Raw genomic sequence first — 24,383 nt, forward strand, 5'->3', positions numbered from 1 at the left:
TGTCTTTTTGATTGAGTTCTATTATTTGCTTTCTATTTTTCAAGTATGAATTGAACCAGTAGTACGATTTTCCACGAATTCCATATTTATAGAGTTTCCATAATAACATGTCATGATCTGTGCAATCGAAGGCTTTAGATACATCCATGAAAACTCCACATGATAGATCTCCTTTGTCCATTGCTTCTAGGACTTCATTGCTGAGATACATCAAAGCAGTTTCAATTGACTCATTTTTCAGATAGCCATGCTGATTATTAGAAAACATTTCGAAATTTGTAAAAAATTTGACTAATCGATTTACCATTGCTATTTCAAAAATTTTTGATATACATGTTAAAAGACTGATTGGCCTGAAGTTGGAAAAGTCCGACTTATCCCCTTTTTTGTGAAGTGGTTTCACTATCGCTATCTTCAGTTCATCTGGAAAAACTCCTTCGTCAAGGAAGGTCAGAATACATACAATCTCATGAGCACAGCTTTTCAGTATGTGTATGGGTACTTCATCAATACCTGTGCGTCTCTTGTTCTTCATTTTGTTTATTATTGAGAGTATCTCATGTTGAACGTAATAACAAAGAAAAAAAGTATTTCTGGGTGATTTTTCTGGTTGCTTCTTGTTATGAAATTTAATGATATTACTCTTTTTTCAGACATCCTTCACAAATTATTGATACTGGAAAATAATAGTTACATAATATTCTTGAATGAAAGTTTCGATATATTGTAAAATAAATACTGTAACAACCCAACTTTCTCTCAGTTGACGGGATATATTTTTGAGAATAACAGTTTTTGGAAAAGTGAAAACTTCCCAAAGAAGGAAGAGAGTAATTGAGTTCGAAATAAAAATTTTTATAGATCATGTATATAAGTTACTTTCAAACACAAATTGGAAGAAAGAGTCCACCCAAAATAACTATTTTCACATGATCATTGAATCAAATGAAAGAAAAATTACTGTCGCAACAACTCATTTTATATTAACAATAAATTTTACAAAAATACTCCGAATACTCGCTATGGAATTGAATCAGATATCATTCATAGGAACGCTACACGTTATAACTATCAGAGTTATATGAAATATCACTTACATGGAACACGATTTCATAACATTACGACTTTATGTCACGGATCATCAGCGATTAAAATCCAATGTGAATCGCTACTTAAAAAAATTGAAAGGGGTATATTTTTTGGGAGATATTAGTTTTTGGGAAAAAAACTTTTTGGGTTTCTACTCCTTCATACAAAAAGGTTGCGAACTTTCGAAAAAGAGACGAAAGCAAATCTACAAAAATGTGTAGATCACTGTCAGATACAAACGAATATAACATGAACATTGAATAATGTAACGGAAAAAAGTACGTTCAAAACAGCGATAAAACAATGTGAAAACTATTTTCCGACAGATCATGTGAAGTATAACCACCATATGGATTACAACTCAATGGAAGTGTTAACTACTGAATCAATCTCAGTTAAGACGTCCTTTCTGGAAATGTCCTACATTTTTGAAAGATGAACAAAAGAAGAGACATTAATCACCTAAGTGAAATTTATTCCTACTTATCAACTCTAGAAAAAAACTTGTGCAATAATAATATCAATTTGAACAATTCCATTAATCTAATCATGGAAATTTCAAACAGAACAATTTTACATTATAAACTAGTGAAAAATTTTAAACCTTCTATCACTTGTCAATAGTCAGTCTGTCATAATTCAAAGTTATAACCTTGAACTTGATCATTTGAATCTTGTACACACGAGGTCTACGACAGTCTGACAGAAAAATATATTTTCAAAAAAATTTTGATCATCCAGAATTGTACATCAATTTTCATCTTCACTAATGTCTCATCATTTCTTCTTCAACATCAATGCCATCCTTACATAAGATGTAATATTTTTGATTTTACTGTACAACTTATATTATTGTAGTTTCCCTGATGATGAAAAGCTTGGACTAACTTATATATATATATATATATATATATATATATATATATATATATATATATATATATATATGTATATATAAGTTATATATATATATATAACTTATATATACATTGAAATCTGAATTCAGCCAAATAGCACACTTGTAGTTTTCCTGGAATACTGATGAAAAAATGCAGTTTTATTGCATATTATAAAGAGGGCCATGAATAAGTCAAAATTATTGTAATAATACGAGTTTTATAAAATTAATCCATCAGTTATGGTTTCATTGTCTGTTCAATTTTATCTAGTTGCGTATTTCTGTACAAATTAAAATAAATGTTTCAAATATATATCAACTTGCAAGAGCCCTCGGCGGTTACTCATCCAACGCTGGAAAGGTAGCTTTCCTAACATGAGTGCCCCTTGGGGTAACGTAAGGGTATGCGGTGCAGACCACACGGCGTACACCCAAAAGTCGTTGATGAACCGCCCTATCCCGCACCTACACGGGTAATGGGCGCGACATCTTCGACATATGATGTGTGGTAGAGGATGCTCGTGAGAGTCCTCGACGGTTACTCATCAAACGTTGGAAAGGGAACTTTCCTAACATGAGTTCTAGGGGGGAGGTGAGTGCCCGCTCGCGGCTGGAGGCTAGTGAGCCTCATCTCCAACTGGCGTTGGCCTCTTAGGGGCAGCGGCTCCGCCAGCGGGTAAAGGGATACAGGGCTGCGGTAATCCATTCATGGGTGCATTGCATCCTTATTATGAGGCACTGGACGGCTTATGCTGTTCCGTGATCCTCGCCTGCTTCTGTACGGATCCAAGCGTTCGAGGTGTCGGGGCTTGCGGTCCTTCCGGGCTCTAGTATCCGAGTCTAGCCTTGGAGGGCACCAAGGCAGACGCTTGAGGTGTCGGAACCCGGATGGACGGAGCTACTAGTATCCGAGCTTAGGACCCCGGCCGGCCACTTCCGGGACCATATTCCCAATTGATTTGGCATAGCTGGCGGGGGCAGGTGTGCGACGCGAGCACTCTCTGGCGAAAGAAGAGCTTAGTTAACTTGTACGAACGTTCGGTCGAACGCTGCCGATGGTCCTGTCTCTTGGTTAGCCACACTAAGTAGATGTAAGGAAGCAATTCCGGGTTCGGTGAGCGGGAGGAATCCCTGCGAAACCCTGTTGGTGTGGGGTGAGGGGCGGTACCCGCAAGGATTTCCCGAAAATCCACCCCTCCACGCCCGATCGCATCCAACGCCAGGGTACGTCTGGGGGGCCTAACCGGCCCCCCAGGCCCCCCGGTGCGGTCGTAACTATGACTCTCTTAATGACTTTAAGAGAGTCATATGCCCCCAGGTCCCCCGGTGCGGTCGTAACTATGACTCTCTTAATGATATTAAGAGAGTCATAGTTACGACCGCACCGGGGGGCCTGGGGGGCCGGTTAGGCCCCCCAGACGTACCCTGGCGTTGGATGCGATCGGGCGTGGAGGGGTGCCAGAGAGTGCTCGCGTCGCACACCTGCCCCCGCCAGCCATGCCAAATCAATTGGGAATATGGTCCCGGAAGTGGCCGGCCGGGGTCCTAAGCTCGGATACTAGTAGCTCCGTCCATCCGGGTTCCGACACCTCAAGCGTCTGCCTTGGTGCCCTCCAAGGCTAGACTCGGATACTAGAGCCCGGAAGGACCGCAAGCCCCGACACCTCGAACGCTTGGATCCGTACAGAAGCAGGCGAGGATCACGGAACAGCATAAGCCGTCCAGTGCCTCATAATGGGGCTGCAATGCTCCCATGAATGGATTACCGCAGCCCTGTATCCCTTTACCCGCTAGCGGAGCCGCTGTCCCTAAGAGGCCAACGCCAGTTGGAGATGAGGCTCACTAGCCTCCAGCCGCGAGCGGGCACTCTCCTCCTCCCTAGAACTCATGTTAGGAAAGTTCCCTTTCCAACGTTTGATCAGTAACCGTCGAGGACTCTCACGAGCATCCTCTACCACACATCATATGTCGAAGACGTCGCGCCCATTACCCGTGTAGGTGCGGGATAGGGCGGTTCATCAACGACTTTTGGGTGTACGCCGTGTGGTCTGCACCGCATACCCTTACGTTACCCCAAGGGGCACTCATGTTAGGAAAGCTACCTTTCCAGCGTTGGATGAGTAACCGCCGAGGGCTCTTGCGAGGCACCTCTCCCACACATCTAGCTTGAAATCGGCCAACGCCTGTTGCCCGTAGATGCGGGATAGGGTAGTTGACCGATAACTTTACTGGGTGAGTGCCGTGTGGTCTGCACCGGGGGACTGTCAAACACCCATAAGAGAGAGACAGTGATCCCCCGCCACTCACCCCGATTGTTGGTGAGGATTATAACATGTTTCTGATTACACTTGCCCCATAATGTTCTCTTTTTTTCCATAATTTCAACATAGACAAACAAATACACCTTTTCAAACTGAATCACATGACAGCTGTCAGTGTCAACTGTTGTCTCTCTCTTTGGTCTTCAACCAAATAACTTTTACCGGTAGTTTATAATTTTAAAACAAATAACCATTTTCAATATGTAAATTTAAATAATCTTCCTTATATCACTTTTCGTGATATCACTTTCTTGAAAATGATAAAATTTATCGAAATATCGGAATAACTTGTGTTATGAAAACTTCCGTTCTGCTGATCACCCAAAGATAGTTCCTAAGCTCAATCAAAGTTTAATTAAATTTTCTTTAAAGTGTATTTTCTTCCAATGTATAACAATATCATTTATGAATCGTGATTATCTCATTACCAAATGTCATATTACGATTTAAGAAAACCATCATATGACCTATATTTTGCAAATAGAATGTTCATCGAAATGGTACAAATTGATTCTTCGTTAAAAAAAAAATTAATAAAAAAAGGGCAAACATGTTACCGGCAAGAGCATATAATACATTTCACACATTTCAACAGTCACAAATGAAATATATGTCACATAAGTGAAATATGAGAAGTAATTATTCGGTAAATCTCGTAAACTGCCCGTTTATAACTGTGCATATCGCGTGACATGCATGATTGTGAAGTCTCGAAAACCACACACGACATACGACCCAGATGAAATTAATTTGTCTAAAAGCAAAAAATGATAACAGAAATTAGTCGGTAACCGATAATGAAATTTGTACCGAGCCTAAGCCTTCCAATGGATTAAATTTTCGTGTGAAAATGTCATGATCGCTTTATCTGATCATTATCTGATTTTCAATTGTATAGTACATGTCACATCGAGTTTCCTTCTATTTTATTTAGTGATTACGATGTGATATTTTTGTTTGAATGGAATTATATTTTCATTCGACCATGGCCTACCCCTAGGATTTTGTTCTGCTCGTGGAAGCCTATGTTCTTACATTAAAAGCAATATACCTCATTCGAATATTTAGTTGAATCAACGAAGTTTTTCCAGATACAGTTCCGATTCTGAATTTATTTTTTCAAATGTTCTTATATTATTTTGAATCAGAAACCGTTTCAAGCGGGGTTGTTTCAATTTGTTCGTTTTAATGTGTTTTTGTAACTCCATATCTCAATACATATTTATTCCACTCCGTCGTGATATAATGATCGATAGAAAATTTTGTACTGTATATGTTGGTATTCTGTTTATATGATGTCGTGTCACTAAGTGTTCTTGCGATTTCTTCATTTATTTATTACACGAATAGGGATACAAACAGAATAAATCGAAAAAATATCCATATTTTACATATAAAGGATGGTGAAGTAAACAAAATATAAATGCTAAGTACATTGCACAATATAGTAATGAACATTAACAAAAAATTAAATTAAATAAAGAGTATATGAAGAACCGATAACTAATTATAAATAAAATAAATATGACATACTTTTTAAATCTAAAAGAAAGGTAACCTCAGTTTTTCAATATCATTGCAATGAGTATTGAAGGATCTGACAATTCTGCATAAAGGAGAGTTTTTTCCTTAATTGGTATTTCTAAATGGGGTTGCAAAGATATCATGGTTTCGCAAGTCTCTGCAAGGTGTATTCAATGAATTTTTTGTTATCAACGTAGGACAATCGACACGTTTATTGAATAATTTGTACAGCATTAATATATCTGACAGTTTTCTTTTATCTGTAAGAGACAACAAAGAATCCTTTTTGAAAACTGGACGGAAATTTCCATTGATTATAGAAATGTCAGTTTTACGGGCCAATTGTTTGACGAATTCATTTTGAACACTTTCAATTCTCTGTTGGTAAATCGAATATTGTGGACTCCAAACGACAGATGCAAAGTTCATACGACTATATACATAAGAGTAATATAGATTAAGAAGAGTTTTTGCAGTTCTGAAATGTCTTGTATTTCTTATAATGAAACCCAATAAACGATTACACATATTAACGGTCTTCTCAATGTGGGATTCAAAAATCATTTTGAAATCCATTATCACTCCCAAATCACGTACTTCATTAACTGTTTTGATTGTGTGATTTCCTATTTGATATTGAAAATCAATGGGATTTCTATTTCTGGTGAAAGTTATTTTGTGACAATTATCGAGATTCAAGTATAAGCTACTATTGCCACAGATTTCTGCAAATGCTTCAAGATCAATTTGCAATCTCTCACACTGACGGATTTCTTTGATGGTTCGATAAATCTTGAGGTCATCGGCATATAACAAAAAGTTGCAATGTTGAAATACTTCAACAATATTGTTCATATAAATTATAAAAAGTAATGGTCCCAAGTGACTTTCCTGTGGTACACCTGATGTAACCACAAAAGGTTCTGACTGGATATACACAACTTGATGGTGTATGACGATATCCACACCAGAAAATGCTGATCTCCGCGAGTCTTACAATGATCAAGTTATGACTTATTTTATCGAAAGCCTTGCTGAAATCCGTATAGATTACATTCACTTGCATCTGATCATCCATACTCTCTAACACATAATCTGTAAACTCAATTAAATTAGTATCAATAGATCTACAGGGGAAAAACCATGTTGTACTATTATTTTATTTTGTGCATGATCTAAAATAATTCTATGCATAATTTTTTCAAACATTTTCCGGGAATGCATAGTTTGCTGATAGGTCTGTAATTTTTAACGTTACCCTTATCACCACCTTTGAGGAGTGGCATGACGATAAAAGATTTCCACTTACTAGGAAATCTTCCTGTCTGTAGGGATAAATTATAGATGTGAAAAAGGGGCGGTATCAAGTTCTCTTTACATTTTTTTATAAATATCCCTGGTATACCATCCGGACCAGGACACTTCCGTATGCGTTTATATCATTAATTGCTTCAGAAATTTGCTGTTCAGAAATGCTAACAGAGTAGTCAAGATTATCATTAGGCATTGGACGATCATTTGCAAGCGGGTCGTGAATATATACACTCTTAAAATACTTGAAAAATAATTCACCTATTCCTTCTCCGGTATATACTGACAGATCGTCTAAAAATACTGATTGAGGTATAATCGATTTTTTTTTAATTTTGTATACTTCCAGAAACTTCTAGAATCAATAAGAATTTCATTTTCCATATTATTTATATAGTTATCGTAATCTCTTTGAATCAACCGTTTGGAATGTCTACGTAATTGAGAAAAAAGTTGTCCTCCATATTTTTTAAATTTTTTGTGTACTTTATATTTTTCATTTATAGTGTGTATAATATCCATCATGAAGTAAGTTGGAAATTTTCTTTTGAGTTTGTATGTGGGTACATTTCTTTTTATCACATTATTGACATTTTGATAGAATATTTCAACTACTGCATCCATGTTTTTCTCCACGAAACAATGGACCCAATTTATTTGCCCAAGTTCCAAATTTATTCTATCATAAGGAGCTTTGTTGAAGTTCAATTGAATGCTTGATGTTTTAAACAAATATTTGAGTTTATGAAATTCAAAATCCATATTTAGCGCTGGATGATGTAAATCTTCTCTGATCACAAAGGATCAGCACAATGAGTAATACCTTTGATACCTATTTTGTTACAAAATACAAGGTCTAGGATCCTATCATTTAAATTTCTATTATTATTGAAATGGAAATTATAGGAGCCTTCGGAGACACCATACATTTTATTTGATGAAAAAGAGGACATTGGCAGATCGAGATCTTCAGATGATGTAGTTCTGCAGGTTTTTCCGGGTTTTCCTGCAACTGAAAAAGCAAATGCGCCGCTGGTATCAACGAAGTCGCCCCGGAGCGCCAATTAATTATTGTTGTTGTTTCATAATTTCATGATTTGTATTACTTTCTTATTTCATATTGTGCTTGTTATTCAACTGATGTCGTTAAGCGATTTTCGACCAATTTTTCTCCATGAATTCAAATTGTACCAAAGCGCTGCTGAAACAGCCCGAAAAATTTACTAGGCATTTGGCAATTATAGTGTTGTTGAATGTACTGTTCGACATATTGGTTGGCGAAATTTCGTTCCGGAGATTATACCCTCGAAAATGAGCCCTGAAATGGTCGACCTACAGTAATCCAGTACGAGGATGTAAGACGGTGGAAACTGACCCATCACAAACGGTGCGTGAAATGATGAAAGAACCGGAAGTCAGCTTTTTTTTTTCTTTTGCTCACCAAAACGATACTTTTCTCGGTGAGATCGTCATGTGTGATGAAAAGTGGATTCTTTACAACAAGAGACGTTCAGGACAGTGGTTGGACACCAAAGAGTCACCCAGACACTTCCCAAAGACGAAAACCTACTAAAAAAGACTATGTGTATCAAACTTACCTATTGAAAAGTGTCTGTGTTGGAAACAACGAGAACAACAACTCGGGCAGTGCGATCGATACCATATTGCCTTTGATAATATCTACCGCAGTAGTAGACGAAACGCCAGGCATAAAATCCTGCAGACAACGGCTAAAAACACCGTAAAATAGCTTTCACAAAAATATTTCCAGCCGTGAAAGTTTACATTCTTTGAGTTATTCAGTTATTGATAATTCTCATTCGAATTAGCCTATATTGAATCAATTGGAAAATAAATCAACTGTTATTAATGTATTTGAGTCAATTTTTTCCAAGTTTGATAGCCCTGATATTTCAGTTTGTAACAATATTCCTTTCAACAGTTACCCTTCAAATACTTTTATTTTGAATGCCATTGCGGATGGCAACGGCCATCCAAAAATTATATCAAATAACGCGATTGGCTTGTTTCACAGGCAGGAATTAGTCTACTTTGAACTTTACCAAAAAGGTGTAATGATTCATTCTCCTAATTTTGTTTCAAAATGAGAAGTACAAGTGAAAAGGAAGATATAATTATGAATAATGGCACCGGCGTATGACAACATTTTTTAATTATGCAATGCGTGCAAAATGAGAGGGTCTACCGTGAATATTACGAAAATAGGGTATCTCTTCAGCTTTCTCGCCAATTAAATGATTGGAACGAGAAAATAAATTTTTAAAAAGAATTTATTTTACAAATTAGAGACGAGTGTCTCTCACGAGAGCTACAAACAGAATAATAATTAATATAATGTTAACTGGATGCTAACTGCATGTCGATATAAAGGATTCCTGGAATATCTCTTACTCAGCTGAATCTCCATGTGAATGGCCATGTCATGGGAACTAAGACCACGTAACTCATCCCTCCTTAGGCCGAAAAAATAATGGAATTATTTCGGCGACTTGGAACCATATCTTCGTCATTGGTATTTTCTTCTTTTTGGGGTGTTTTGAAGCAACAGCATCCCAATATACGGGTTTTAATCTATTTTTTTTTAAGTTGCCAACATCAGGACAATTATTGTGATAGCAAGTCCTCCAGAAACGCCAAAATTGGTAGTGTTATTTTCGGAGTTGTTAAATTTTTGGATTGGTTTCAATCGGTCCACTATATTGTTGATTTCGTAGAGTTCTTCAAAATTTAGTTTCGAGAAATTTAGTGTTTCATATGATGTTGACTTCTCGATATTTTTCGTTTCAATTTTTGGTAAGATCAGTGGCTTGCCTGTTCCTATTTTCACGTTATTGGTGAAAATCTTATTTCTCACTTCAATTTGGCAATTTTTCGGGATCTTGACTAGGGTGGGCGCTTTTATTTCCAAATATCGATCGGTTTTGCATTTGGAAAATATTCTTTCGCTCTGTATCGGAATTACCAGGATTTCTTCTTGAGTGATTTGTTCGATAATCGTCTCTGCCACATTGATTGGAAGAGACTGACAATTATCGGCGACTTTGCCTTCGATTAGGTGGGATGTGCATTGGTCTTCGGAAAAGTAATCTTCTGGACAATAATACGTTTTCTCTAATACTGGGCATGGACTGTCTTCGAACTGGATATTGTGGTTTGATCGTGCCAAATATGGGTATTTTGGGATAAAAATACTGTGATTTTGGATGATAGGATGAAGATGGAAAAATGCAAGAACTTCGTTTCCGACAATAGGAACGTATATTGTGAAAATTATTCCATCATTTGAAAAAGTTACCTGTGCACCGAAAAATTGATAATATGTCAACATATATAATTTCGGGATTTTTGAATCAGAGTAGATGTTGCTTAAATAATTTATTATTTCTTTCAGTTCAGAACTAGGTATTATTGAATTATGTAAGGTATTCAACTTCGCAAATGTGATGTTATCTTCTAAATTATCGATAAAAGTTTTGGCAGTCAAGGGTTATTTGTGAAACTATTCCCTGAAAACTAATGTAGTTCTCGTCAGGTCGCCAATGGTTTTTTGAACTGCAACTTGAAATGTTTTTAGACTGTTTTCAAATTTTTCTTGATTTGAATTCAAAATTTGGAAAGTTTTATTATAGTGATTGATTAATTTTTTGGACAGAGAGATTTGCATGTTTACCTCATTAATCATATTTTCTTGGTTACGTTCTAATATAGCGATACTTTGATCGTATCGTTTACCATCATCAGCATCAAGAGTACCGAATAACCAATTTTCGATTTTTCCAATAACATTTATCATACCTCTTTTAATACGGATATGGGGTTGGAGGTTTTCTAATTTCTTTTTTGTCATTTCAATAAAATACTCTGTCTGACTAGCAGGCTGTATGCTAATCCATGATAGGAAATTAGGTTATTAATTGTTCCCTTATCAAAATTATTTTTGAGTGTTGGGAAGTAGTCGTCTAGTTTGTTTAATTGTTTTATTATAGAGCTAAGTTCTATGTAATATAAAAATGTATGTTTGCTGTATATAATTCTTGCATTTCCCAGCTAGATGGGAAGGATGGGGTTGGTTATAGGAGTTATTTCAATATCGTCACTTTGGACTCGGAGCACGTGAAATAGAAGGTATAGCGGTATCAATGTGTATCTTCATGTTCTTTTACTCCCTGTAACAAAAGTTTTTTTGAAATTTTTGGTTTTCTGGCTATGTTTTTGTGGTAGGTGCCTTTATTTTAAGTTTTATATCGGTCTCTTCAATAATTTCAGTTTTCTTAAATTCCGGTCGATCTTTATTTCGCGCCTTTGTACTAATATACGCAACTTGTTGATTTGCAAACTTTGGGGGTTCATTTCGTTGGGTATTTCTATTTCCAATGACTTTTTCTTTAGTAATTTGGTTGGAATTTTGAATAGATTGATATAGTTTTTTGAAATTTTCTTTGTGTTTTTGAACGTAATCGGAAACAATTATACGGTCATTTAAATCAAATGTATTGAATTATTATAGCCAAGGACAGCTCTTTTCATCAGCTGTTCAGGTGTGAACGATTTTCCTTCTTCCTTTAAGCATCGATAATGTTCAATCAGTGTTGAATGAAATATTTCAACTGGTGAATTAGAATTACTGTTTTTTGAAGTTGTGTAATGCAGCTCAATATTATAAATTTTACAAAAATTTTCTAGATCTTTATTTTTGAATTCGGTGCCTGAATCAGCGGTTATTTTGAATGGTAAACCGTGATGGGTAATAAAATTGAGTAGATTTTCGATTACTAAAACTCCGGTTAAGGATTTTAATGGATATGCCTGACCATATCGCGAAAATGTGTCGATAATTGTTGAAAAAGTTTCGTTTGAAATTTTGAATGTATCTATGTGAACATGCTCAAATGGCTTCGAAGTTGTAGGTGTTAAGTTAAATTTTATTACAGGAGGATTCCGATTGTATTTGTTTTTCTGACAAGTTTTGCAATTATTAATATAATTTTGTATATCTTCTGCCATTTTTGGCCAATAAAATTGTGAACTGAGGGGTGTCCTCATTTCATTTATACCTTTATGACAGGTTTTCTTAATGTGATAGCATTTAAGTTTCTCTTTTTGTTCGTTCAGTGTTTCTACTTCCTCCAAGAATGTTGGACAATGAACAATTTTGAATGAAGAATTCTTGAGTAAATTTTGGATTGTTGTATTGAACATTTGTGAGACTTCTGGGTTTTTAAAATGGAAGGCAAATGTTTGGATCGATATATTCTTTAAGGAAATTAACAATATTCTCGCTCAAATTTTTAGAGGGTATGGTAACATAAGATCACAAATTCTCAAATACTTTCTCTATTCTACATTTAAGTTTCTCTATATCACCAAGCGCTACAATTATTTGAGTTTTATATGTATTAACTGGTCTTTCTGAAATAGGGATTTGAAAGACAGAGTCTTCGAGAGAAGTGTGAACGGTTTGTGAGTCCGATGTTTTTTCGATTTTATTTAATTTTGGGGGAACAATTTGAATGTCAGATAACATGTTAATTTGTTGTTTCGGTTCTTGCGGTTCCACGACTTTATTGAGAACGTCGTCGTCTAAGACTGGAATATTATCGTTATTCAAATAGATGTCGATAAGTTCGTTTATGTCCCCAAGATTATTTTGAACTGAAAGTGTTTCGATAGCATTGAAGTCACTTGTATGAAGATTTCTGGAAAGAGCTGTTACATTCTAATTTCTCTTCCAGTCAATCTGACCCATCTGAACAATAAAACTATCAAATAATGACACACCCAGTACATTTATTTGTAATTTTTATTTATTCTAATAAGGATACAAGTTATATCTGAAATCAGGCACTTGGAAATATTACTCCTACTTATTTATTATGATTTGGTAAACGTGATGTGTTGTTATTAATTCTCTTCGGAACCATCAGCTGAAACATGAAGAATTCAACATAAATAGTAATACCTATACTTTGTTTACATTATTCAGTTCACTAGGTTAGAATATCTTGCTATAAATCCACCTACCTTGTTGCTGTGCCTAATCCTCTCAACTCTTCCTGATTAATTTGTATATAGTATAGAAATGATTATAAGTTATTCTCTATGTGATGAATGGGAATGATTATTAATTATTCTCATTGTAAATAAACCTCATCTGTAACTCTCGCTGTCAATAATTATGTAGTTGTCGTTTACTTGGTTGTTTTCAAGAACTACTCCGAGGTAGTTTTGGAACACCAAAAACTGGTCCCGTTCCACGTTAAACACTTATTAATTCAAGAAGATATGAGATTTTGCTTTTATTGTTGTGTTTTAGTTGAACATATTGTGGAATACCTAGGTAATGACTTATATATTTTACACTGACCATTATGCAAAGTGTTCGATTTAACTCGGGTTTACTCTGAATGAAAGCAGAACAACATGCAGGGCATGTTGTTCTGCACGAAAGAAAATTCGGACAAAATGCACAAAGGCCAATGCGCGGGGGGAGTGTTGTTCCTGCTGTTCGCGGTTGCGTACGGTACTAGTTTTCCTGCGGAAAATACCACCTGGCGATTTGTAGGATTCATGATTATTTTAATCATCCTTAATTGGGAACGTTCCTGCATATCGAAACATTTGAATTTTGGAATTGATTGTGGGTTTTGTGGAGATATTTTTGTGATTCAACCCAAAATTTCAGCTCTTAGAGGATTTGTGAAGTGGTTTCGAATTCGCAGTGCTGCTGGTCCGTAGGTTCTGTTCACTTTAGATTGTAAGGAATGGATAAAAGGTGGGTCTTAATACCCTCACTGTCCTGAGGCTATACTATCCTTTATCCAATTGAGGGGGATCACTCGAGAAGACTATCTTACACGGTGCCCTGGTCCGAATTATTGCAATACCATTGAACTATCATACAGGATGTCCCAGGCTGAATCTTAGCTTACCGTTGATCCATCATACAGGGTGTCCCAGGGGGATTGCACTCGAGAACACTATCATACATGGTATTCCAGCCTCCATCTAAGTTTACCGTCGAACCATCATACAGGGTATCCCAGGAAGGATGATCTATGCTCCCAGTTTGAGTCTACCAACCATCGTGGGATAGCACGCAAGTTTTTTTTCCTTTGCTTCATTTTTTTTTGTATATACTGACTATAGTTTTTTTGTATATACTGACTATAGTTTTTTTGTATATACTGACTATAGTTTTTTTGTATACTGGCTGTAGTTTTCTTATTATCAGTAAGGGTTTAATATTAGCGTTTTATCGTAATCCTCCATTATTATTTTCATTTTCTTAGATGTGAAGCGGAAATTAAAGTTGTATATAGATGATTATTTTTTTTTAAACAAATCTGCGCATGCGCCTGAGCTCACGCGACGCATTGTATCTGATTCTTGCATACTGATATTCAGTAAATATTTAATTTCTGCGGTAAAATATATCAAATACCTACGTCACATGGTGTTGGCTTTATTATTATTGATAATTAGGTTTGAAAGGATTTACAATCGGATCAGATTTTGCTGTCTGTGCCTATGTTTACACTTAAGCTAGTGCTAGTTGATAACTGGTCATATAACTATTAATAGCGGTCAGTTTTTATGCCTATGCGTATGCGATTGATAATTAGTTTATTGCTTAATATTTTATTGCACCTGCGTTATCTGTTTATTTGCTTATTGGAAGCTTGCACACTCTGCTTGTACTCAAGTTATTAGTTGCTTTAATTGGAGGAATCTTGGAAAAGTGAATAGTTAGTTGGTTGCATATATTTGATTGCTTAATTTGCTCATGGGAATTGCTGATGATTTAGTTTTGGAATAAAGAACTTTTGTTATAGAGTCCAGTGGCTTCCGCAACATTTTCTATATTGATATTTATTGCGAATATATTATATTGAGGTACATGGTCTTTTAATTCAACCTGATTTGGTAAATTGATGAGGTTGATAATTCCTTTAGGGTATTTGACATTTTACAATTTACCTGGCGCCCATTTAAAATCGATTCAACTCAAAACAGTTGGGAACCCCTCCCATCTTCACTGTTAGCTAACCGGCAAATACCCATCTGTCATATGATACATTGACAGGTGATCACGTGTCCTCTCTTATAGTTCGAAGGTCACAGAGCATCCATTGCTTGGTTGCATTTTCCTTTTTTATATTTTACAACATAGTCGAATTCCTCTAATTTCAAACGCCATCGCACAAGTCTTGAATTAGGTTCCTTCAGTTAGAAAAGCCACTGAAGGGATTTGTGGTCTGAATAAATTGTAAATTTTCTGCCGAAAAGGTATGGTCTGAAATATTTGCAACTCCATACAATCGAAAGAAGCTCTTTTTCGATAGTTGAGTAATTAATTTCAGGTGGGTCAAGTGTTCGAGAAGCGTAACAAATTGGGTGTCCATTTTGTGACAAAATGGCGATAAGGGCGAAATTTGAAGCATCCGTTGTGACTTCAAAGGGTTTTCAAAATCGGGGTATGCGAGAACCGGTTCTGAAGTCAATAACGATTTACAAGTATTGAAACATTCGATAAATTCTTTAGTGTGTTCAACTTTTGCGTTCTTTTTGAGACAACTTGTGAGAGGTTTTGCAAAGTTGTTTATAAATTTTCGATTGTCCTAGAAATTACTTTATTTTCCGTTGTGTTTTTGGGATTGAAAAATTTTGAACAGCTCTGATTTTCTTTGGGTTTGGTTTTATGCCTTCGGGCGTAACAGCATGACCCAGAAATTCTATCTCTTTTCTGAGAAATTCCGATTCATCCAGTTGGATCTTAAATTGTACCTCTCGTAATTTAGAGAAGACCAATTTTAAGTTTTGGATATGTTTCTGGAGTCCAGTGCTGAAAATAATTATGTCGTCCATGTAAACCATGCATACCTTATTCTGTAGGTCTTTCAGAACCTCGTCTAATACACGCTGAAGACTTGATGGACCGTTCTTGAGGCCATACGGAAGTCTCGGGTACTCGTAGTGTTCGTGCTCTACATTAAAAGCCATTGATTGGATTGAATCTTTGGCCATCTCGATTTGATGAAAACTGCTTGCCGAATCGAGGGTGCTAAAGTACTGAGCTCGTCCCAGTTTATCTAAAATGTCGTTTATGTTTGGGAGTGGGTAACAATCACTAATGGTTTTATCATTAAGTTTTTGATAATCGACTACCACACGCCATTTTGGCTTCCCGGAAGCATCCATCTTTTTTGGAACTATCCAAACCGGGGAAGACCAGGGACTACAGCTTGGTCGTATTATATTTTTTTCAAGCATGTCTTTTATTTGAGGCTGAACTTCGCTCTTATGAACGTATGGATACCTGTATGGTCTGGTATGTATGGGTATTTCGTCTGTGGTCTTGATTTCGTGTTTGACCTTCGAGGTGAATGTCAATTTATCTCTAGGTTTCAAAAATATGTATGAAAATTCTTTACAGAGTTTCAGTATAGCATTTGTTTCTTCCTTGTTCATGTGATCTGTACGTATCAAGTCAGCGATATTTATTTCGGTTGCCAATTTGAGTGAGTCCGTCCCTGTATTTTCGAAAGTTTCTTAAGAATACATTTCGAAGATAGAGGATTGAAAGCTCTCTACAGGAAGTGGTTGTATCAATTTCACTGATATTGTTCTATCGGTGGGGTTTTGTACTTCCATAAGGGCGTAACCATTTTTTGAAGTTGTCAAAATTTGCGGAATGTAAAGATTATCAAGTGTTCCTTCAAGGGTAAGAATTTCACTTTCAGAAACTGTAACAGGCAGATATTTAAGTACTCTTTCTTGTGGGTTGACAGCGAAAGAAAAACTCGTATCTGTAGACTGTCTGAACTTGAAAAGAATTTCAACATGATTTCCTATCAGTCTCTTATTTACAAGGTCTATATTCAGGTGCATATTTATCAAGTCTGATAATCCTAAAACTCTAAAAGAGTTTTGTTTATCCTATATTTGATGATAATGTCCTCAAAATAAATAGGTCAAAACCGAAATCGGTCGTAACAAATAAAAATCTCAGTATAAAATAGACAAAACTTTTTTCTATATCCTACATTTGATATGAATGGCCACAAAATAAATAGGTCATCAATTGAAGAAGTCATTTCATTCACATAGAGTAGAACGGAGGCGAAAAAGTTTCGATACCGAATCTCTCTCGCTTCGAAACATTTATCGCACGTGAATGATTGCCATTTCGAAGAACTATGAGTGAGATTCACTGAAAAAACTACGAGCTCCGTCATACGTCCTCGTCTCGTTTCATTGTCTTTTTTCTTATATCGTGCAAAAAATCACATATTAAAACTTTTGAATTGTATTCAGCAAAAGTATTGCACAACTTGTTTCTGCGACATTGTTATGACCGTTTCAACAAGCTGCTCGATGAATATTTGAATATATTTTGAAAAACATTCATTCCATTCATTCATCAACAGATTTCAGGAAGCTCTTTTCAAATATGACTTGACGATAGTAAGAGATAGGTATAGTTCAAGTAAACGATATAGTGCAACCTACCTTCCAACAGCTCCCCTTTAATAATATATTTAGGGAACTAACTAATTTCGTTATTCAATAATTATTTCCGATTAAAAACTTCTATAATCAGTTCTATTACCTTCTTATTGAATTTTGTTTGCAGGCATGTTAGGCGTACACATTCTCGAACCATCAGTCCACCCTTTCGTAACTGTGTCGTGGGTGTCATACCAAGTTTCGTCCACATAGAAAACTTGCCGTTGTTCTTGTCTATATTTAGTTTTTTGTTTTAAGTATTTGTTACGCAATTCCACTATTCTTCTGCTTTCCATAACTGCTTGCCATTTGTTTATTATTTTAAATCTAAATCCTAGTTTCTTTATCCAATTCTGAAGAGTTTTGTCACAGCATCTCACGTTATGGCCGGAAGTATTCAAATTCTTCCTTATGATTTCAGTTGTAGAAATCTCATTGCTTTTGTAACAGTCGTATATTGTTTTTTTCAATGATTTTATTAGATGAATATCTATAGGTTTTAGTAATCCTGTATTACATAGCATCTTGCGTTCATAAGGTTTGTTTTTGACTATTTTTCGTACAGTTGAGAAAGGAATTTCGGTCAAATTTGTTGTTGCTTGTAATAGTTGGTTTCCCTCGAAACCAAACTTGAAATGTAGATTCTTAGATACGTTAAAACATACTCTCTGTAATATTCGAATGCATCCGAATCTTATTCACTGGTATCTCCTATTCGCATTGTTCACCATCGCTATTGGCATCACTACACTGGAAAAAGTCTACGTTGTTATCACACTCGTTATTACTATTAGTACTTGTCCATGACTCTTATCCAATACGAACCGCCAAGTCTACAGTCCACGTGGATTAGTTCGCAGCCGGTTTATTTCTATTTATTGTTTTTTTTGCCTTTGAGAGTGCCACCAACTTTGAGTTTGCACAATATCGTTTACTTCGACTATACTTTATCGTTACTGTGTCCCTAGTATTTTTGAGGTGAGGTTGGCGAAACTTTGAGGGCGAGGGGGTGTGTAGTTGAAAATTGAATAGTGAATCAAAAATATGAATCAAATTATTCAGCATTTTTCAAATACTTTTGTCAGGTTATAGATTTTTTTCGTAAATTTTAGAAAGGACTGTATAATGTTTTTAGTCGTCAACAATCCACTTTCAAATAAATATTTACTTTTATGAAGAATTGCGTGAGGATACAACTACCTTGGTTTCCATTGGTGAAATGAAGCGCAATCAATAAAATTTCAATCATCGTGACCTCTGAACTGACCCTTCATCAGGTGCTTGCTCTAGTTACACGCTGGTTTCCCCTATGCACCCCACTTTCAGTCTATTGAGGCAGATTTCGAGAAATTACGTAAAGGACTAAATTTCCAAAGCATGCCTGCCAAAGAGGAACAAAGTAAGAAGCATTTTTCAAATTGTTTACTGAAGTATTTATTACCTGTTATAGAGTGCCGTCCTGCTGCTCCTTTTTGCGCGTCAACTGTTCACCTTGTTGAATATTTCAGGGGTCATTGCTGCAGCAAACAAGGACTCTCCAAGTAACGTTCTTCAACTCTGAAAAGAGAAAAGTAGCTTGAGTTAAAGGGGCGAACCGACGGGTTTTGTTTTCGAAAAGGCCGTGTTACCGCGCCAAAAGATTTCGCTCAACTGAAATTTCTTGAAATAATCGATATCGGGCCACGTAAAGCTTATTGCTGGAAAAGGTGTTTCATTATTCATGACGTCACTAGGGGTTGTGAGGTGGATCTGACATGGGAGGTGAACTTTGCGTTATAGGTTTCCTTTTGTTGGTGACTTGACAGCTAGGAAGTAACATAATATATTGAAGCGACAAATCGTAAATATTCGATTAGGTTGTGAATAACGTTAATACATTCGAATTTGTGCTGATGGGTCTTCAGGTATCTGGATATCAGGTGAGTGTTACAACAACGTATGGGAAAATATGTATACAGGGTGTTCAGTAATTACTCCGTCATATTGTCTACTTTTACCAATCTTCAAAACCCACCATGGACGGGAACGTAAATTTATGGAAAATATGCCACCACCTATAGAATAGTGGGAAAAGTGGTAGAATTATTATTTATTCTTAACTTTGAAGAATTTTTCTACAATACATTTCCAGAAAGGTTTTTCTTTTTGAAAACGGTAGACCTGAAATTTCAAATATTGAATATATGCGAAAGCCCTGAAAAATGGATCAATCGATGAGAGCATGTGGAAAGGAAATAAGGAGCTACTATAGTAGACCACATTGTCGATACACAGCCTGACAGTTCAAATAACCAATAAGTTAATAATATAAAAAAACAATCGTTCTTGTTTAAAAAATGTAAATCATTTCGCTAATTACAGATGAGAACCTAAACCAAACTTCCACCAATATTCCAATAATATCAACATTCGACGAGAAAGTTTGCTCACTCCCCCAATGTTTCATACAGATTTTTTCTGACGTTCATTTTCCTGTCACATTACCAAAAGTATGAACAGGATACCACCACAGCTGAAAGAACTCTCCTTATCGACTTTCCGGACGCGTATCATCAAGCCGCAAGGGTTTATTGTGGCTCACACCTATTCACACTCGACCAAATAAACCCAGTTTCTTAACGAAGCCGATTAGTTTGTATGGTGAGTAATCTTTCAGGTCATATGGTAAGAGTACGGCTCTGCCGAACTCTAAATACCTGATTCGGTCCTCAGCGGGGCAGGCACAAAGTATGTGCTCTACTGGCGACACACACTGTCTTCCGACAGTCCAATTCTCTGCATATGATAGCAGGGGAGCCCACGATGCAAAATGGGGATTTACTCGAGCGTCATTGAGACATATTAGATTGCAAAGTTAAAATATTATATAATATATACCTTTTCATCGGTGGGGAAAGCGGCTATATATTTTTAAATATGTAAAAAAATACTGTTGCATGGACATACTCGAGCGCGTCAGATATTGATAGCATCAATGTCCTACGTATTTTTAATAATGTTGGTATGTTAATCTGATCGTTTTCATGATGTGGGTGGTTGTACGTAAGAGTTAAAAGTGATAAGAGAAAAAATTTAATCCAGCGCTCAGATTTTCTAAAGGGATATTAAGTGCAACAAAAAAAAGCTCCCATTCAATAATCTAACGATTTCGATCTGACGCAAACTCGCGGCTATTATTATAATGTGCAAAAAAATTCGCCATTTTGAAATACTCAAGTGCGTCAGATTAAGATTTATATGATTCATCTTTATGTTTTAGACGTGTTGTCTCATATTCCGACGATTATCTAGAGGGATTCGCTTAATCTGACAAAATCAATTTTTTTTTGATTTTTTTTCAATTCATTGAACCTAATTATTTGAAAAACTCAGGAAATAGCATGCAAATAAATGAGTGTTTGTTTTTTAAGTAGAATACTTGTATTTATAAGAAAATAATTTTTTTTAAATGCTCAAAAAAATTTAATTTTTTATAATCAATTGATTAATTAATGGAGAAAAGAGAAATGAAACTTTCTATGTTTTTTACCACTTTTATTTGTAACTAACGTTACTGCACTTTCGTCCTTTAAGGACATTTTCAAACTCATACAATATATAAGGACATTTTCAATACAATATATAAGTTTGAAAATGTCCTTATAGGACGAAACTGCAGTAACGTTAGTTACAAATAAAAGTGGTAAAAAACATAGAAAGTTCAATTTCTCCTTTCTTCATTATGATTTCCTACCACGTAGTAACGGCCACATCCATCAATATGTCTGTTTTTCGTTAATCAATCAATTCATTAATCAAGTAATTAATCAATTAATTGATTAATCAATTATCATCTTCATCACGAACGAGTCTCTGTGATCAGCTGTGATGGCGTCATGGCAACATAATTCAGAGTGGGGACGGAGTGAGAGAGTAATAGATAAAGAAAAAGTGAATAGAGAATAGAATAGAATTTAATAGAATAGAATAGAAACTCGGAGAGGAAAATATAGGTATCACACAGCTGATGTACGCAATAAACTTTATCGAGGAATTTTTGTTATTTCGGTTTACGGAAATCGTCAGATTATATATTTTTCGTTATTCTTGAATTATTTCCTTCAAAATGAAAAAAATTAGCTACGCTTGAGAATGTCGAAATGACGTTATTTTTTTACAACTTTGCTGTCCTCCCCTTTCTATACGTCACTCTCAAATTGTCAGATTACTGGAATATACACTTTTTAGCAGGTAATTAACTCACCTTACCTTAATCTGACGCGCTCGAGAATTTCTGATGATCATTTTTTTTTACTAATCTGATCCGCCCTCACAGACGGCCTTACATAGGGGGCTAATATTTGGTGGAAGTACTTAACCGGGTACACGGTATCCCCCTGTATATTAATCTGCCGCTCTTTAGTAATTCCCGAAATCCCCGCTTGGGCTCTGCTATTATGATGATTCAAATGACAGTGATGATTAGTTCGATCTGAGAATTATTAATTTAGCATATACTATGCTTAAAAAAATATTCATTTATGTTTCCTCAACTAATCTTCATCTTTGAACTGAGATTTAATAATTTAGTATTAGCAATGTTTATATTCCTTGTAACGTAGGTGCATTTAAAATCAAAATTTTTTTTTGTGTTTGTTCTGTTTTATCATTTAGTAGTCAGTTTTGGGTTAGGTGGAAGACTGCATGCAGACTGCCATATGCAGTCTGCATGCATCTTCCGGTGCGAATTGCCATGCTGAATCTCGCCCATTTACTTTTTTGGTTCGCATGTATGAATATAACTGAAAATTAATAAGATATATTATTGTCATTATCATGAATATTATAAAGTATAGAAGAAGTCAGTGAATCTGACAACGTCACACAGTAACCCAAAAATTCACAGAATAGCCAAAATTGTCAAATATTCTTCATAATATTTCTTTTTTTTCGTGTAACCCAATCGAAAAATGTTCACTAAACATAGATTATAAGTGGATTTTTTAATTTGGGAAGGGGGATTGTGTTTTTATCCATGTATAAAAATAGAGAGTTGCCCACTAATTGGGCTCTATTAGCGTTTGGCAGGCGATCCTAGGTTGAAGACAAATTGTGAAAAATGAAGAACAGGTCTTCATTGAAATTATTGCGCAAAATTGGCCAAGACAAAGTGGAACCTCCTCATGGTGCGATACGTTTGCTAGCCAATTATTCAATTTGGCGTTGAAGTAATCTTCTACCAAACTAACACGTTTCTGGGTTTACGCGGAGGTTGGCGATTCGTAGAAGATGAAAAAATCCACGGAAGTTATCATATGGTCCTCGGATGTATATCCCAATACGTTGGGCGAAACAATACAGATTCGAGTCTGAGCCTATTTTCCTATCCATCTATCGTTGGAAACCGGAAAGAGCGGCATCGAGTCCAAGTGGCATTATTTGAAACTGAAATAGTCATCTCTCGGAAAGGTGAATAAGGTAATCGGTTATCTCTCTGCAGTTAACAACATTCGTCAATATTTTTGCTTCAAATCGGTCTCTAGCTCCAGGGTGACTCTTTTCTTCTGAAGAATATCCATGACAATTATCATTTCAGACTTCAATCCGGACAGCTATCTAATGGTTTCGATTTATTGACGGAATCCTATAGATATCTGAGCTTCGACTGAGGTAGTGATGATGGAAGCTACCTCACCTTTGCTAACTGGAGTCTAATCAGAGGTGATTTCAATCATACAATACATACAATTTGCTTTTATGAATAATGGACCAGTAATTACATCTCCCAATACACTAGCCCAAACATTAACTTTTTCGGGATACTGCATATGCCCTTCTCTAAATAGTCGTTGGTTTTGTTTATTTGCGTGCCCATTTCAATAAAAAGTGTACCTACTCGTCATTAAAGCAAATATTTTTGATGAGCCTGGTACTGCGATAATTCTAGCTGTTATAATTTCACAAAATTAAATTCTTCTGTCAGGGTCATCGTCATCAAGTCTTGAAGGATTTGCATTTTATATATATAGAATTTATGTAATTTAAGTGCTTTCCTTGCAGATTCGCGGGATAATCCGGTTGCTGTAGCTGCCTGACGAGTCGATAAAGTATGATTCATTGCAAATTGTCCGAGTACTTCAATTTGCGTTGCTCCGTCCAGTAATCTTGGTTGATCCTTTTTTTTATTTGTGAGAGTATCGGTTTCTTGAAATTTTGCTACTAGTACACGTACGTGGTGACATACATTTCTCTTTGGGTGCCTCTGGTTAAATACTTTAGTTGTTCTTAACCAACACTGTTCTTCCCTACCATAAATAAAAATTATTTTCACACATTCAGCTGTGTTGTACACCATTGTTGCAGATAAAAATTTTGTTTCTCGTGTACAACGTATCGAAATAAAAATCAAATGTATTAATGATATGAATATCGTTTCCCCGACTTAAAGTAAAGAATACAATAAACGAATATTTCAAACACCCCTCCTTTTTTTACTTTTACTTATCAACTAAGCTATTTTTTTCAGGAACGAATAAACAAAAATGGTACACGCGTAAAATATCTGAGAGTCTAAATATTAATGCTACGATCGTTATAAGAATGTTTTTGAATATTTTTCAAATTAATAATAGAAAATAAATCTTTACTTTAAATAATTAGTGTTTTATTCAATAAACCGAAACTATGCTATGCTCTAGCTACTGTAAGTTTTTAAATTGCCACACTGTATACAC

General features: G+C 35.7%; 2 protein-coding genes across 10 annotated transcripts in view; one reads left to right on the plus strand and one right to left on the minus strand.

Annotated features, from left to right (window-relative positions):
- The window catches only part of s-cup (spermiogenesis-related protein stanley-cup), a 45,869-nt gene extending 26,561 nt beyond the window's left edge, over positions 1 to 19,308 (minus strand). Inside the window, exons 1-2 of one of the 2 annotated variants that reach the window (XM_074178125.1) lie at positions 19,112 to 19,308; positions 18,871 to 19,051 (exon numbers count right to left, since the gene is read on the minus strand). The gene's annotated coding sequence lies outside the window, so the exon portion shown is untranslated. The remainder of the gene's footprint in view (positions 1 to 18,870; positions 19,052 to 19,111) is intronic. The other variant, XM_074178124.1, reaches the window with a different exon arrangement.
- Fdl (fused lobes) overlaps positions 1 to 24,383 on the plus strand; it is a 245,990-nt gene that overhangs the window by 142,372 nt on the left and 79,235 nt on the right. The gene's annotated exons all lie outside the window — the stretch shown is intronic.

The sequence above is a fragment of the Leptinotarsa decemlineata genome, unplaced genomic scaffold (assembly GCF_025532065.1).
Source record: "Leptinotarsa decemlineata unplaced genomic scaffold, Ldec_3_MD MMD2_tig00003348_RagTag_RagTag, whole genome shotgun sequence".
NCBI lineage: Eukaryota > Metazoa > Arthropoda > Insecta > Coleoptera > Chrysomelidae > Leptinotarsa > Leptinotarsa decemlineata.